General features: G+C 39.6%; 1 protein-coding gene across 3 annotated transcripts in view; it reads left to right on the top strand.

Annotated features, from left to right (window-relative positions):
• Positions 1-14,777, top strand: part of LOC124069356 (disks large-associated protein 1-like) — a 114,496-nt gene that overhangs the window by 27,971 nt on the left and 71,748 nt on the right. For 2 of the 3 annotated variants that reach the window (XM_046408455.1, XM_046408458.1), the window contains exon 2: positions 4,130-4,218. The exons of the other annotated variant lie outside the window; for it this stretch is intronic. The gene's annotated coding sequence lies outside the window, so the exon portion shown is untranslated. The remainder of the gene's footprint in view (positions 1-4,129; positions 4,219-14,777) is intronic. 3 annotated transcript variants of the gene reach the window in all.

Raw genomic sequence — 14,777 nt, 5'->3', positions numbered from 1 at the left:
TGCCACAAAAGAAAAAAAAACCCAACAAAAAACAATGCCTGAAAACACCTACTCAGCTGTCTCTGCTAACCAAGACTGAAAATAAGCGTTGTTAAAATGTTTGAAATTAGCAATTATCCCACCATCCCCCTGCTTTACCAACCCCCCCAAAACAAATCTTTTACATTAGTAACATCTTGTTTAATGAAGAACAATTTAATGCATGCCCATGTCTCTAATATTTTCATAAGATGTAGTAATCACATCCATGAGATTAAACATCACCTATGAAAAATATTCATGTGTCGCCTGTGACCTCTGCTTCCCCCCACTCTAAATTAAGCCACATACACTGATGTCATTAGTGTCAACAGTGCTGTTGTCAGCTACAGTTGTTGTCCATATTGTAATAAAAGCCTTATAGGCATGTTGGAGAGGTAGCTGTGCTATTGACTGATGTCAGAGTGCATCTCTGGAAACCATAAGTCAACTAGGCTGCTTTAGCCATGCACAGAACACAGGTACAGTAGGCACTGTATAAATAGCATATGGATTATATGTTACCTTGAATAGAATTACAGGTTTCTTTGGGTTTGAACATTGTTGGAAACATTTTGGAATAACTAAGTACACAACTCAACAAAATACACTGCTCAAAAAAATAAAGGGAACACTAAAATAACACATCCTAGATCTGAATGAATGAAATATTCTTATTAAATACTTTGTTCTTTACATAGTTGAATGTGCTGACAACAAAATCACACAAAATTATCAACGGAAATCAAATTTATTAACCCATGGAGGTCTGGATTTGGAGTCACACTCAAAATTAAAGTGGGAAAACACACTACAGGCTGATCCAACTTTGATCTAATTTCCTTAAGACAAGTCAAAATGAGGCTCTGTAGTGTGTGTGGCCTCCACGTGCCTGTATGACCTCCCTACAATGCCTGGGCATGCTCCTGATGAGGTGGCGGATGGTCTCCTGAGGGATCTCCTCCCAGACCTGGACTAAAGCATCCGCCAACTCCTGGACAGTCTGTGGTGCAACGTGGCGTTGGAGGGTGGAGCGAGACATGATGTCCCAGATGTGCTCAATTGGATTCAGGTCTGGGGAGCGGGCGGGCCAGTCCATACCATCAATGCCTTCGTCTTGCAGGAACTGCAACAGCCACATAAGGTCTAGCATTGTCTTGCATCAGGAGGAACCCAGGGCCAACTGCACCGGCATATGGTCTCACAAGGGGTCTGAGGATCTCATCTTGGTACCTAATGGCAGTCAGGCTACCTCTGATGAGCACATGGAAGGCTGTGCGGCCCCCCAAATGCCACCCCACACCATTACTGACCCACTGCCAAACCGGTCATGCTGGAGGATGTTGCAGGCAGCAGAACGTTCTCCACGATGTCTCCAGCCTCTGTCACGTCTGTCACATGTGCTCAGTGTGAACCTGCTTTCATCTGTGAAGAGCACAGGGCGCCAGCGGCGAATTTGCCAGTCTTGGTGTTCTCTGGCAAATGCCAAACATCCTGCACGGTGTTGGGCTGTAAGCACAACCCCCACCTGTGGACGTTGGGCCCTCATACGCCCCTCATGGAGTCTGTTTCTGACCGTTTGAACAGACACATGCACATTTGTGGCCTTTTGCAGGGCTCTGGCAGTGCTCCTCCTGTTCCTCCTTGCACAAAGGCGGAGGTTGTTGCCTTCCTACGGCCTCCTCCACGTCTCCTGATGTACTGGCCTGTCTCCTGGTCGCGCCTCCATGCTCTGGACACTACACTGACAGACACAGCAAACCTTCTTGCCACAGCTCACATTGATGTGCCATCCTGGATGAGCTGCACTACCTGAGCCACTTGTGTGAGTTGTAGACTCCGTCTCATGCTACCACTAGAGTGAAAGCACCGCCAGCATTCAAAAGTGACCAAAACATCATCCAGAAAGCATAGGAACTGAGAAGTGGCCTGTGGTCACCACTTGCAGAACCACTCCTTTATTGGGGGTGTCTTGCTAATTGTCTATAATTTCCTCCTGTTGTCTATTCCATTTGCACAACAGCATGTGAAATTGATTGTCAATCAGTGTTGCTTCCTAAGTGGACAGTTTGATTTCACAGAAGTGTGATTGACTGTGAGTTACATTGTGTTGTTTAAGTGTTCCCTTTATTTTTTTGAGCAGTATATATAATAAAAGTCTCACTTTAGTAGGGATAGCCCGAAAATTAGGCTTGGCTGATTATTGGTTCAATATTTAGTACAATATTTAGTATTTTTCCACATTGATATCAGTATGTTTTTTCTTCTTATTCTTTCTTTTTCTTTGTCTGATTGCTAAAAAAAAAAAAAAATACATTTTAAAATGTGCTACTTTGACTCTGATGCAGCATGCTCTGTCTGTCTGTTGTCATGACTGACTGGTTATACGTTACAAGTAAAAACGGAATAATCTGAATCTGCAAAGTAACTTGTAACTAAAGTTATCAAATAAATGTAGTGGAGTGAAAAGTACAATATCTGCCACCAAAATGTAGCGGAATGGAAATAGTAAGTAGCAGAAAATCAAAAACTGAAAAAGTAAAAGTGTTACAAAATTGTATTTAAATACTGTACTTGAGCAAAGTGTACTCAGTCATTGTTCAGTCACCTTGACTTCTTTAATTCAATTACAAACACATTGGATGCATAGTTAATGAATGACGGTGACCTGGTAAAAACATCCCAACCACAAAGCATGTAAATGAGACGCAGTTTAATGCAATTCACAAATGGTTCACTGTCAAATTATTAGCTATTGTTGACAATATCTAACACAGCTAACCAGAGTCGGTCTGGACCTCCCTGAGGCACTTAGTGAAATTTCACTAACAAGTCATCTTATCTGACCCCTAACTCAATAAAGTGTTGTATTTCACTCTTGGTTTTGTCAGGTACAATATCAGTGAAGCTGTCAAACAGTATCAAACACAATGCAATTTAGCCAAGGTTATGTTAACCAGGATTATTATGAGTTTACTAAAGTTTATTAAAGAAGATAAAGACAGATAAAGTTCTTTGATATTAATCTCTATTGTAAAAGTGGTTACTGTGACAGACCAATAGAGGTTTAAACATTATGCTGCATGTTGCACAAACATCTCAGCATCATATTTGTAATATCGTGTGGTCATATTCTTTAGAGTCACTCTCTTCACCATCATATACTACATAGGACTGCTGTTACTAATACGAGAGAATGTAAAAGTACTGCAAACAAATGCAGGTTAGAGCACTGAAGTATTAAAAATTCAAGGAAGAACATGTTTGTCAATAGTCACAAGCCTCAGATGGAGTAGGTTGTGAACACTGAGGCTTCTGCATTGTTGTTACCCTTAAAGGAGTCTTTGCCTAACCTCAACCATGACCAGCCAACCTAAACACGTAGTTTTGGTGGCATAAACTTGACCTCGACTCAATTAAATGGTTTTGGAACAGCAGCATGATTGCTGTTACACATCTGGTGCACTAGACAGGACAGGTAGACAGGACAGAGAGGATGAAAGAGAGAGAGAGAGAGAGAGGACAAAGGACAGACATGACAGGTTGTTATAATTGGAATTCTGAAGACTACATACTGTATGTATTTGTTTTTTAGTTGATAAGTTAATTATAATAGCACTACATAGAAGAACAACATGAGCAGATGTTGACAGTAGACATTGGGGTTGTCAGAGGGCCTGATGCAGTTCAACATGTAGATCTGGATGGAGAGAGACCTGCAGAAAGATACAGAGAGAGAAAGAAAGGGAGGGAGAGACACAAAATTACAAGGAGAACTGGACACACAGTTAGTGATATAAAATAATGAATTATATGTTGATCTGATGAGAGGAGAATAAGAAGAGGAGAGGAGGTGGGGGAGTAGAGATGGTGGTGGTATTGGGGAGGTGGGGGAACTGGCTGAACCAAATGGCTGCCATAGACACTGTAATCCTGATATTTATTTTATCTTGATATTTTCTTTGCACTTGCATGAACATGGATCTAGTAAAGAGACTGGATGCAGCTCACAGTTCTGATATTTCACATATGTAACCGCACTAACTGCGTGTTTATGTTTCTCTGTGATTGTGTTTGTGTGTGTATGCATGCACATTGTGTCTTTTTCTAGACAACTGGACTTAATGTGAGACCAGTTATACAGAGATGTCAATGCCTTCCAGTTAGCAACAACTCTGCAATGATGGAGATGTAAAGGAGGTGAGTGAGCATGGACCTAAACTCACCAACTCTGATTTTTTGCCACATCGTATTTCATTGTCGCTGCCTTCATGATGTTTAAATAAATAAACAATATATTTCAAAGTTCCCTACATTTGACTCTCTGTCTAGAAACCAGGAAAAAAACAACACTGCATAGTTTTTTATTTTTCATCTTTCATCTTTTCTATCATGTTAATGAGGGAGAGCGCACATGGACTTAAAACCAACAAAAGAAAAACTCACCTTTCACCTCCGTCACCTCTGTGGCATTTAGCAGGTTGGGCTAACACAGTTAGCTTTAATTGTAGTTTACTGCCAGCAGACTATACATAAGTTCTCATGTTCATTTTTAACATGCAAAGATGTAACCCAGATTACTTTAAGGTTGGCTTATTCCAGTCAGTCTTTTGTTTGCAGTACAGTAAAACACCTTCTTACATTCTTCTAAGGCTGCCCTGAATACCATTTTCAGGGCTTCAAAGATTCAGAGATTTATTTAAGAGAAGGCAAATATGGATGGACAAACAGCCTAAAGATAACAGGAAAATAATGTTAATTGTGTAATGTAAAAATATGTATTTTGATGGTGAACTATCCCTTTATCAGGGAACTTTTATGTATGCATAGTCCTAAAATGCAAGAAGGTACATCATTTTCATACAGAAAATTTTGTAACATTTGATAATTAACTTAATTAACTTATTTTGCTCTGTCCTAGTCAGATGCACATCGAACCCATTGCAAATGCAGCTCAAATCTTGTGTCTGAAAGAGACTTAAGACATACAGTCTAAAGGAACAAGTCTATCATAGTTTGTGAGGAACATGACAGGAAAAGATAGGCGTTAAAGATATGATTCATGCTTCTTTCACAGTCAGCTGGTTGTTTTTGTCCCCACCTCGTTCACACATCCCACCACTGAGCTGTCTGTTTTATTGTAGGCTTCACAGGCATGCACAAACCCAGGATTTAATTTCTGAGTAACAGAGAGCAGTTCTGCAGCTCTGTGCAACAGGGAATCAGGTACTAAGATAGTGAGAGAGACAGGGAGAAGCAGGTTAAGCCCACGCTCTTCTCTTTTCTTCTCAATCCTGCTCTAAAGGCTGAGTTGAATCATAACAGTCAGTGGGCGAAAAGAAAGAGAAAAAAAATCCTTTCCACGCAGATTCTGACGTACATCTCTAGTCGATTGGGGGTCGTATGGATGGAATGATGAGAGAAACAGGAGGAGACGGAAGGATGGAGAGGGGGTTGTTGATAGCCTCTAGCAGTGCTTAGTCGCTTCCTCTTTCTCTGTGGGTTTTTAATGGCTGTTTTCTTTCTTGATAAAATCTGTCCAGCTGGATGAAATCCTCACAGCTTTCTTCAGTTCAGATGTAAAGTGCAGTCAGAAATACGTCACCAAACTGACTGGTAACCTCAAATGGTTCGACAGTTAGACTTATTATGGAAGGCTGTTCTCTGTGAGGGAGCTCTCTAAGAATCCCACCAGCAAGAGGGACAAACTAATCCCCCAGCGTTAATACTGTGTTCTTGCAGAATTGAGAGACAAAGCTGAAAACACTGTGTCAAAGCAGTCAGTCGACCTTCAATGATAACATGGTAACATGGTAACAATGTGAAATGGACAGTTTGTCAGTTAATGGAGAATTCTGGAACTAAACCTGGGCTCTATATTACATATTTGGGTGTGTAAATGATTCACACTTACCAAATGTTTTGAAATTGCTATAGTAGATCACATCAGCTGGCAACCATGACACATCTGCAATGATAATGTAATCCTTTTGGGCAACTCTAACCATCAAAGGTCCACCAAAAGTGCTTTTTGGAGGTTGAGATTGTTACTCAAAGTGGCTGAAAACATTACAGAAAAGATCCATACAGAAACAGAGGAACATTGGAAACCTTGGCAAATTTTGGAAACTTTTTTTAGTTCAAGAGTAAAGTCCATTTTCTTTACCAAAAAACAATTTATACACCAAACTATGTCCATATAGGGCCCAGGTTTTAAAATACATTCATTCCCTTTGAACTTTAAGTTGTGTTGCACTTCATTCCAGTTGTAAAATTGGGACTGTGACAATAACCACATGGTCACCATTATCATCACATCATTTGATGCCTGCTTCAATGCTGAGCTCATTACCATCATCACGAATGTTTTTTGGTGGGTCGGTCTTATTATTGTTAAAACATTGCAGTGCATTTGCGATCAGATCTCTCACACATGCCCAGGCAGGAACACAGCCTCTGATTGGTCGTAGCATAAGATGATGAGACTGACAATATATGGCTAATATCCATGCTAACTGTATTAAACATTGGAAAATAGATAAATAATCATAAAACACATTTAGAGCTTGATTTATCATTATCATCAAGATGCTGTAGTTCAAGGCTGGATTTCAGAGCTTCTCAGGAATACATTTGACCCAGAGCCAACATAAACACAACTGTATTGTTGTCCCCTGCTGCTTCTAGACTTCACTTTCCCAGCTGCAACTTTTATTAAGTGACACTCTGTAGCCTATGCTTTATATTTGCTGCAATTTCCCCTGACCTGCTCACTTTTCTGCTGTTCAGTGCTTGCTCTCTCACTTGGTCGCCCACTCACCCACCACTCACCGCACTGCCATATACCTTAAAGGAATAAATCTTCAAGGTGAACAATTACAAGTGTGTGATTCAAAGTACAAGAACAGAAATCAAAATTTGTCATTTTTTTCCCCCTTCAGCAGTTGTAATATATTGCAAAAGCCAATATATCTGTATCTATATCTCCAGTAATACTGGCCTTATGGATATATTGGTCTTGGTTGGTTGAGTGAGTGAATGTTCACACTGGAAAAGTGTGACACAAGTATACTCAGAGATGTTGTTGTATGATCTAAGAGGGTGAGCCTTGATGTCTGCTTTAGGACCACTGCTGTTCTTACTATACATTAATAACATCTTTCATAAAACATTTTAAATAGCGTTTCTATGCAAATGATACAACTTTCCATGCAGCAGTTTCTTTCGCCTTGTGCAGTTACAATAAAGTCTACACTCTTGTCAGTACTAGGATATAGCAGATATTATTTACATGGAGTTCCACCATACAAATGTCACTTTTTTCATCAGGTGGAATAAACTTAAGCAGGATTCAATGTTGGATCACCACATTTCTTTTGCAGTATCATGGCACACATATCAACATACCCAGTCTGTGTTGGGTAAAGCCGCCTGCCTTGCTGTTTTTAGCGCGTGGGTTCTGGGGTACCTGAACAGATATTTTAGCATCCAAAGGACAACACACTCCATTTAGGAGTTTAGGAGTGTGTTGTCCATTTAGGCATAACTAGAAGGGCGCTGTTAAACGTGGAATACAGGAGGTACTATGAGTGTTTTCCATTTAAAATTTCTGCTCACCCATGTCTGTTTCACATACTGCTGTGGTTACCATGGTGACACATCCGTTCTCTTTTTGGTAGTATGCAGGGAAAGGAGATCCAGAAAGAGAAAGTGAGGCAAGTGAAAGTGAGAGAACATTTCTGGAAAAAGACACACAACACACACACACAGACACACTGAAAGAGAGAGAGAGAGAGAGAGAGAGAGAGAGAGAGAGAGAGAGAGAGAGAGAGAGAGGTGCAACATAGGAATTAGCCACTTGTTGAATTCATATTTCAAACAAATAGGGGCAGCATATCACTAGACAAACGTCTAACTGCTGCAGCCCAAAATATGAAAGTGCCTCTACTGACTGCTGGCAGGGTGATAGACTACCTGATGTCTGCTATTACAATATTTTATCTGATTTAACTTTATAATGAGTACATCTTTCTGTGATTTGTGTTGCGACCTAATACATCTACTATTTCACATACTTGGCAAAGGACAACCTTTCACCAAACAACCAAAAAAATACTGCAAACTGATATTATGTCAGACATTATGACTGGCTGCATTACAAGCTGTCAGAAACAGCATATTGGAAGGTTGCTTGTAAAGAAGGCTAGTCATATGTCAGTTCATCACTGAGATTCAGCAACCATTGTAATAAATTAGAATCATAATATTGGTGCTTACTTTGGTGGGTCGTTCAACCAACTGCATAACTTTTCTGTGACCAGAACGTCAACCGTTTCCTGATACACAAGACCATAAGACAACAAATGACAAAAGCCATCATGGTGGGGATTAGGGGAAAGAGTATCAAACCAAGAGAGAGAGAAAAGAGAGAGAATCAATATATTATATCAGGACCTCACAGCACCTGAGTGACAATAACAGTCCTCTAAGTGTTGTCCATTATACACATTGACCATTAAACCTGCCATTAATCCAATCCTGCTCAATTATACCCAGAATCACACTAACATGTGCTCTAATTTGGGCTCTGTGTGTGTGTTTGTGTGTGTGTGTGTGTGTGTGGGCATGTATGTCAGAAATGTTTTTTTTTGGCTAGTAGAGGCGTTCTTCCGGTCATTGAAAGTCCTATTATTGTTACACACATGCATTGATGGGTTTACCATATATCACACTGCATACTGATTAACTGTAACAATATACACTTTATGTATAACTTAGAACTGCTGTTGTTGCTCAGTTCAGATGCTGAATTCAGTTTGCCTCTCGTCTTGTGGATTTCATTTTTTCACAACAGAACTCAACACCAATCAGCAGCAACAACACAGCTTCTCAGCAGCACGTTAACATACATTAGCAAATTTCAGATGAGCGATAATTCACTTTTAAACGTTTCACCATACTGTTACCACGCTGACACTGGTTGTCACTATGAGTAACTATGAGTGGGTGATGTGGAACAAATTCGCTATTGCTATGTGTCAGTTTATATTGTTAATCAATACAGTTTGTCAAGAAGTGGCATCGTCGCAGGCGCAGAGAGCTGAGCCCCGATGCAGAGACTCTCAGAAGGAAAGGCAGGCAGCAGTCTGAAATTATAGTGTCTTTTAATAATCAAAAGAAACTCAAAACAGACACACACTTACTCACTTACTTTAAAACATGAAGAAAGTCCTGGCATGAAGACAGAATAATGATCCAACAAAGAGTGACGGGGAAGACGAGGACTAAATAGACAAGACAACAGACAGGTGAAACACATTAAGGGAGGAGAACGCGAACAATATAAACCAAAGTAAAGTTACATGAAACAGACACACAGGGGAAGTGGCGCTTTCAAAATAAAACAGGACATGACATAAACCTTGAACATAATACATGGAAACATAAGACAAGACGGACATGAAACATGACATGAGACCAAAAAACCAAAAGACAAAGCGTAACTTAAACACAAGACGTGACACATTTTGTGTGAATTTTGAATTTCTGAATAACCACATGAGAGGCTGTTTGTATTAGTTGACCAAAATGAAATATCTGATTTGTGAAATCCAGAAATGAAACGCCTGATAGCCTGAGAAATTTCAGGGATTGATTAAATTCATCTGGTTGTATTAATTATGGATAAATACAAAAAGGCAATGGGTTTTAAAGTAGCAAGGAGTCTCACATTAAGAAAAAATAAATCATGTCTAGAAATCACTACTATATGTAAACTGGACTCAACATCTCCACTTATTGCCACTGCAGTAAGATAAAGTGAAAATATCCCGGATACGATACGAGTGCTGCTATCTTGTAACGGTGATGTCAGACCCAGATTCTGTGCAGTAGTGATTGGCTGAGGAGCTGTGATATCAAATTCCTGCCCATATGACCTCATATAACCCCATCTGAACCTATCGCAAGCAGGTTTTGGCTGGCCACAATGATTTCTCAGCATCAAATAATTAATTAAAAATTTACGTATAAGAAAAAAGTACCTAAAATGCCTGATATCGTTTTCGGGAAAAAAATGAATTGTTATGTACTTTGAGTTTTTAGTGTGACCCATGTCCCATCTGCTAACATGGACGGGGAGGGGTTTATGAACTGGAACCAGTCACCAGGGGATAATTAAGAAGTGTCGACTTCACTTTTGGGGGGCCCTAATGTCATCCATCTTTATTTTACAGTCAAAGGAAAGGACAGTGGAATTGTAAAGATGCATCATGACGCATCCGTAAATGTTAAAGAATCACATCACAGCCACGAGAATCGCAATCGAATTGGAATCCGAATAGATTCCTAACCCTAACCCTAATTTTCAGAATGTGTAACCCTATAGACAAAGCCTTTTTTTTCTTTATACATAGTCATTTGATTCATTTTTGATAAAGAACATGCTGAGCTGGTTGGAACTGTAAGAAAGACCTCTCAAATCAAATCAAATCAAGTCAAGTCAAATCCATTTATTGTAATTTTTAGAGTCCATTTCTGCAGGCATAATGAAATGCTGTTTTTAATGTTTTTTTTTTCGTGGAAGTCAAAGTGTAGTAAAAAGTGTAAAAGCACATAATTAATAAAACACATTAATACAAGTAAAAGATTATTATTATTTATAAGAAAAATTGAAATTCTGATCAGAGAGAGGTGGGGGCTACTTTTCAGCAGCCTCATAGCCTGTGGGAGGAAACTGTTTAAGAGTGTCGAAGTTCTCGCTCTGATGCTGTGGAATCTCCTTCCTTATGGAACAGTCCATGGAGAGGGTGTGTGGGATCCTTCATAATGTTCAGTGCCTTATGCAGACATGGGCTGTGACTGCGGTCTGAGATGGAGGGTAGGGGGGTGCCAGTGATCTTCTCAGCTCCCCTGACTAATCCCTGCAGGGGCTTTGTTTTACTGATGTTGTAGCTGGAGTGCCACATAGAAATGCAGTGTGTGAGCTCTCATCTGTGGCTCTGTAGAATGTGGTGAGAATGTCTGTGGGAAGAGATGCTTGTTTTAGTATGCTTGTTGAGGAAAAACAATCTCTACTGGGCATGTTTGAGAATCATCATCCATGAGAGACTGTCCATGACCTGTACTCCAAGAAAGCTGATGTACTCCACTCTCTTGACTACAGAGCCATTGATGCTAAGGGGTGTGTGCTCAAACTGCAATTTCCTCTTTTGTTTTGTCGAGACTGAACACCAAGTAATACTGAATAAAAATACTACTACTAATAGAATAATAATAATAAAAAAAAACCCCAAAACATCCTTGTAAAAAAGAAAAAAGAAATAGATATATCCTTTGTGTGTATGCCTCGATATAGAAGGATATGGCCATCGGCTACATTAAATGAGTATCCTGTCTGCCTTTGGTGCTGTTATCCACCCTCAGAGGGTGACTCAAAGGCTTTTTGTTCGCCTGCTTCCATTTAGCCCAAAATAACTTGATCTCAGCCCTATTTTCATTTCTCCTTCTGCCTACACACAGCATCAACCCAGCCTGCCTGGCACTGTTTGAAAAATACAGCAGGAGGTGGTGGTAAAAGACGAGAGGGGAGGTTCAGCTGTCAATCTCTCATCTGGTTTTTTAATGTCTTTTATATGATCGTTTAGAGTTTGTTTCTGTCCTCTCTGTCTCTCTGTTGCTCTTCTACTCTTCTCACATCACTTCTTATTTCTCACCTCTCCTCATAGAGATTAACATTCAAGTGTCAGTTGTATAAATAGCTAGCTCTACCTTATTATGATTATAGGTAAGCATATTGGGAGCGTCATAATAACAATCAGGTTTTCATACCATTTTATGCTCAGGTCTTCTTTTCATAGTTCTTTCTCTTATATTTTTCCTACTACCATGATCCTTCATCAGCTTCCTACCCATCAAAAAAGACAAGTCAACTTTATTTGTATAGCCCATTTTTACAAGCAGTTTGTCTCAAAGGGCTTAACATAACATCAGCAACATCCTCTGCCCTTCGACCCTCACATCGACTAAGGAAAAACTCCTAGAAAAACCTTTAACAGGAAAAAATGGAAGAAACCTCAGGGTGAGCAACAGAGGAGGGATCCCTCACCCAGGACGGGCAGACGTGCAATGGATGTTGTACAGGCAGGAAAGCAGTTAACAACATGAGAACATTACTAAAAAGACAAGTAAAACAAAATCTCAACTGTTTAGTTTCACTTTTGATACCATCTCAATATGATTTTAACATTTCACAAGACTGAAATTATAATAATGAAATTATAATGAACTGCTGTATCATTCATGTATTTTTTATGTGCTGTTGAAAATCACTATCCTATCAATTTTATTCAGTTCGATTTCGGCCCGTAGGGAGAACCACCCCGCCCATAATCGGTGCACAGAAGAATGACAGGCAGATGTCAACAATACACATTGGGTTGGTCATAGAGCTACAGTTCAACATGAAGATCTGGATGGAGAGATACCTGCAGAAAGATACAGAGAGAGAGAGAGAGAGAGAGAGAGGGAGGGAGAGACACAAGACTACGAGGAGCACTGGACACACAGTTAGTGACATAAAATAATGAACTGCATGTTAATCTGACGAGGGGAGAGGATAGAAGAGGAAAAGGAGGAGGGGAAACTGCTTGGTGGATCATGTTTGTGTCCCCCGGCAGCATAGGCCTATAGCAGCTTAGCTATGATAGAGATTTAAAGATTAACAGTTAGTCAGACCTATTCTACCTGTGGCTATATATCATGAGGTGAGTGAAACTATGCCTACCAGCCCTACACACTTTATTTGGTGCTAACTATATGCTTTACTAAACAGAAAGGTTTTAAATTTAGTCTAAAAAGTGGAGGTGGTGTCTGCCTGTCGAACCCAGATTGGCAACTGGTTCCACAGCAGGGGTGCCTGATAGCTAAAGGCTCGTCCTCCCGTTCTACTTTTATAAATTCTGGGAACTGTAAGTAAACCTGCGCTCTGTGATCTGAGTGATCTATTGGGAATATAGGGGACTATTAGATCCTGCAGGTATGATGGGGCTAGTCCATTTAGGGCCTTATATGTAAGTAGGAGAATTTTAAAGTCTATTCTGAATTTTACTGGAAGCCAGTGAAGAGAAGCTAAGATGGGGGAGATATGATCCCTTTTACTGATTCCTGTTAAAACTCTAGCTGCTGCATTCTGGATCAGCTGCAGACTATTAATAGAGTAATTTGGACATCCTGACAATAGTGGCCTTTTTGAGTAGCTTTTGCTTTCTGTATATTTAACGGACCAAAGACAACTTAAACTGGGACAGACGGCAATATTAAGAAGAAGAAGAAGAATCAGCTTGATTGACAGTATATATATTTTTACATACACACACTGAATTCGTCTTCTGCATTTGGCCCATCCTTAGTTGAACACACATGCAACACCCGGCAAATTACATGCACTGAAACACACAGGAGCAGTGGGCTGCATCAAGCGCCCGGGGAGCATATTGGGGGATTAAGTGCCTTGCTCAAGGGCACATCAGCTGGCTAGTGAAGCCACTAGCCACCAGTGGGGGAATCGAACCGGTGACCCTCCAATCACAAGCCGCTTCTCCAACCTCTAGGCCACGTTCTCTCATTCAAAAAAGCTTAACATTGTCTTTCTAGTTGTAAGGATTACAATAATTACCTCCAATCCAGAATACTTCTATTCAGAATGACTCTCATCCAAGTAGTCAGAATCAGATATTTCCACAGGTTATAATTAAGAACAAAACAAAACAATTTAAAAACAAAAAACAAAAAAAGAAACCCAAACAGCTTATTTAAGCCCCTGTTATTTAGATCCCTGTGAAGTAATGTCTGACTTCACTAGCACATTATTTGAAGTGAATCACTTCCTCCCTCTATTTAGTTAAGTTTTATTTTTAGATGGTGTTGTGAGTAGAATGTCTTTTTAGTGAGACAAAGCAACTCCATAGAATACAGTCCATAGAATTGACATCCAGTGTTTTATAAGGAGTGTTTTCAAAGATCAAGATACATTCATTCAAAGAGGGAAAACTAATGATGATGATTTACACTGCTCGTGACAAAAGTCTGCTGAAATGTACATTTCCAAAGCACGTGGTCTCTGTTTTCAGTGTCTTTTTTTCTTTTTTTCTCTATGAAAATGAAGAAACAAACAAAGTATGTAGTAGTGAGTAATGGTCCTGTGGGAAATAGTGACATACCTGTTCCTGTACATCCCTTTTGTCACAGTCTAAGGCCGTCACTTAATGTAAGTCAAAAGAGATGTGGAGTCCTCCAGTCAGCCTATCTTACCCAAGCACGCAAAAGTTATCTTTAGAAGCCATTCACCCCAGTCCAGGTTGTTAGTGGTCTAAATGATCACTGAAGCTTACTTACATGGGTTTTGTTCAACAATAAAAACACTAAGAGATGTGAGAACTGCAACCAAAAATTACTGTCAATGCAAAATATGAAGAGAGCTACACAAATAAACGAGACGTGATTTACTTCTAAAACAGTGTTTTTTTATGTTAATTATATTTTAAGCCATTATTTCTGTTCAATTGGAGATAAGCATGAGGCTATGCTAATATTATTAATATTATACTAATTTTAGAATTAGCTTAAATTTGTTGTATATCACAAAAGAAACAAAAAAGGACAGAAGGCTGGGTTACAGATATAATATTTTGCATTATCATTTCAAATTCAAATAGTTTTTCCAATATTCATTAAAGTCAGTCGTTTCCTAGTGTAAATTT

The sequence above is a fragment of the Scatophagus argus genome, chromosome 13 (genome assembly GCF_020382885.2).
Source record: "Scatophagus argus isolate fScaArg1 chromosome 13, fScaArg1.pri, whole genome shotgun sequence".
Classification (NCBI taxonomy): Eukaryota; Metazoa; Chordata; class Actinopteri; family Scatophagidae; genus Scatophagus; species Scatophagus argus.
This window is presented reverse-complemented; position numbering and strand designations above follow the sequence as displayed.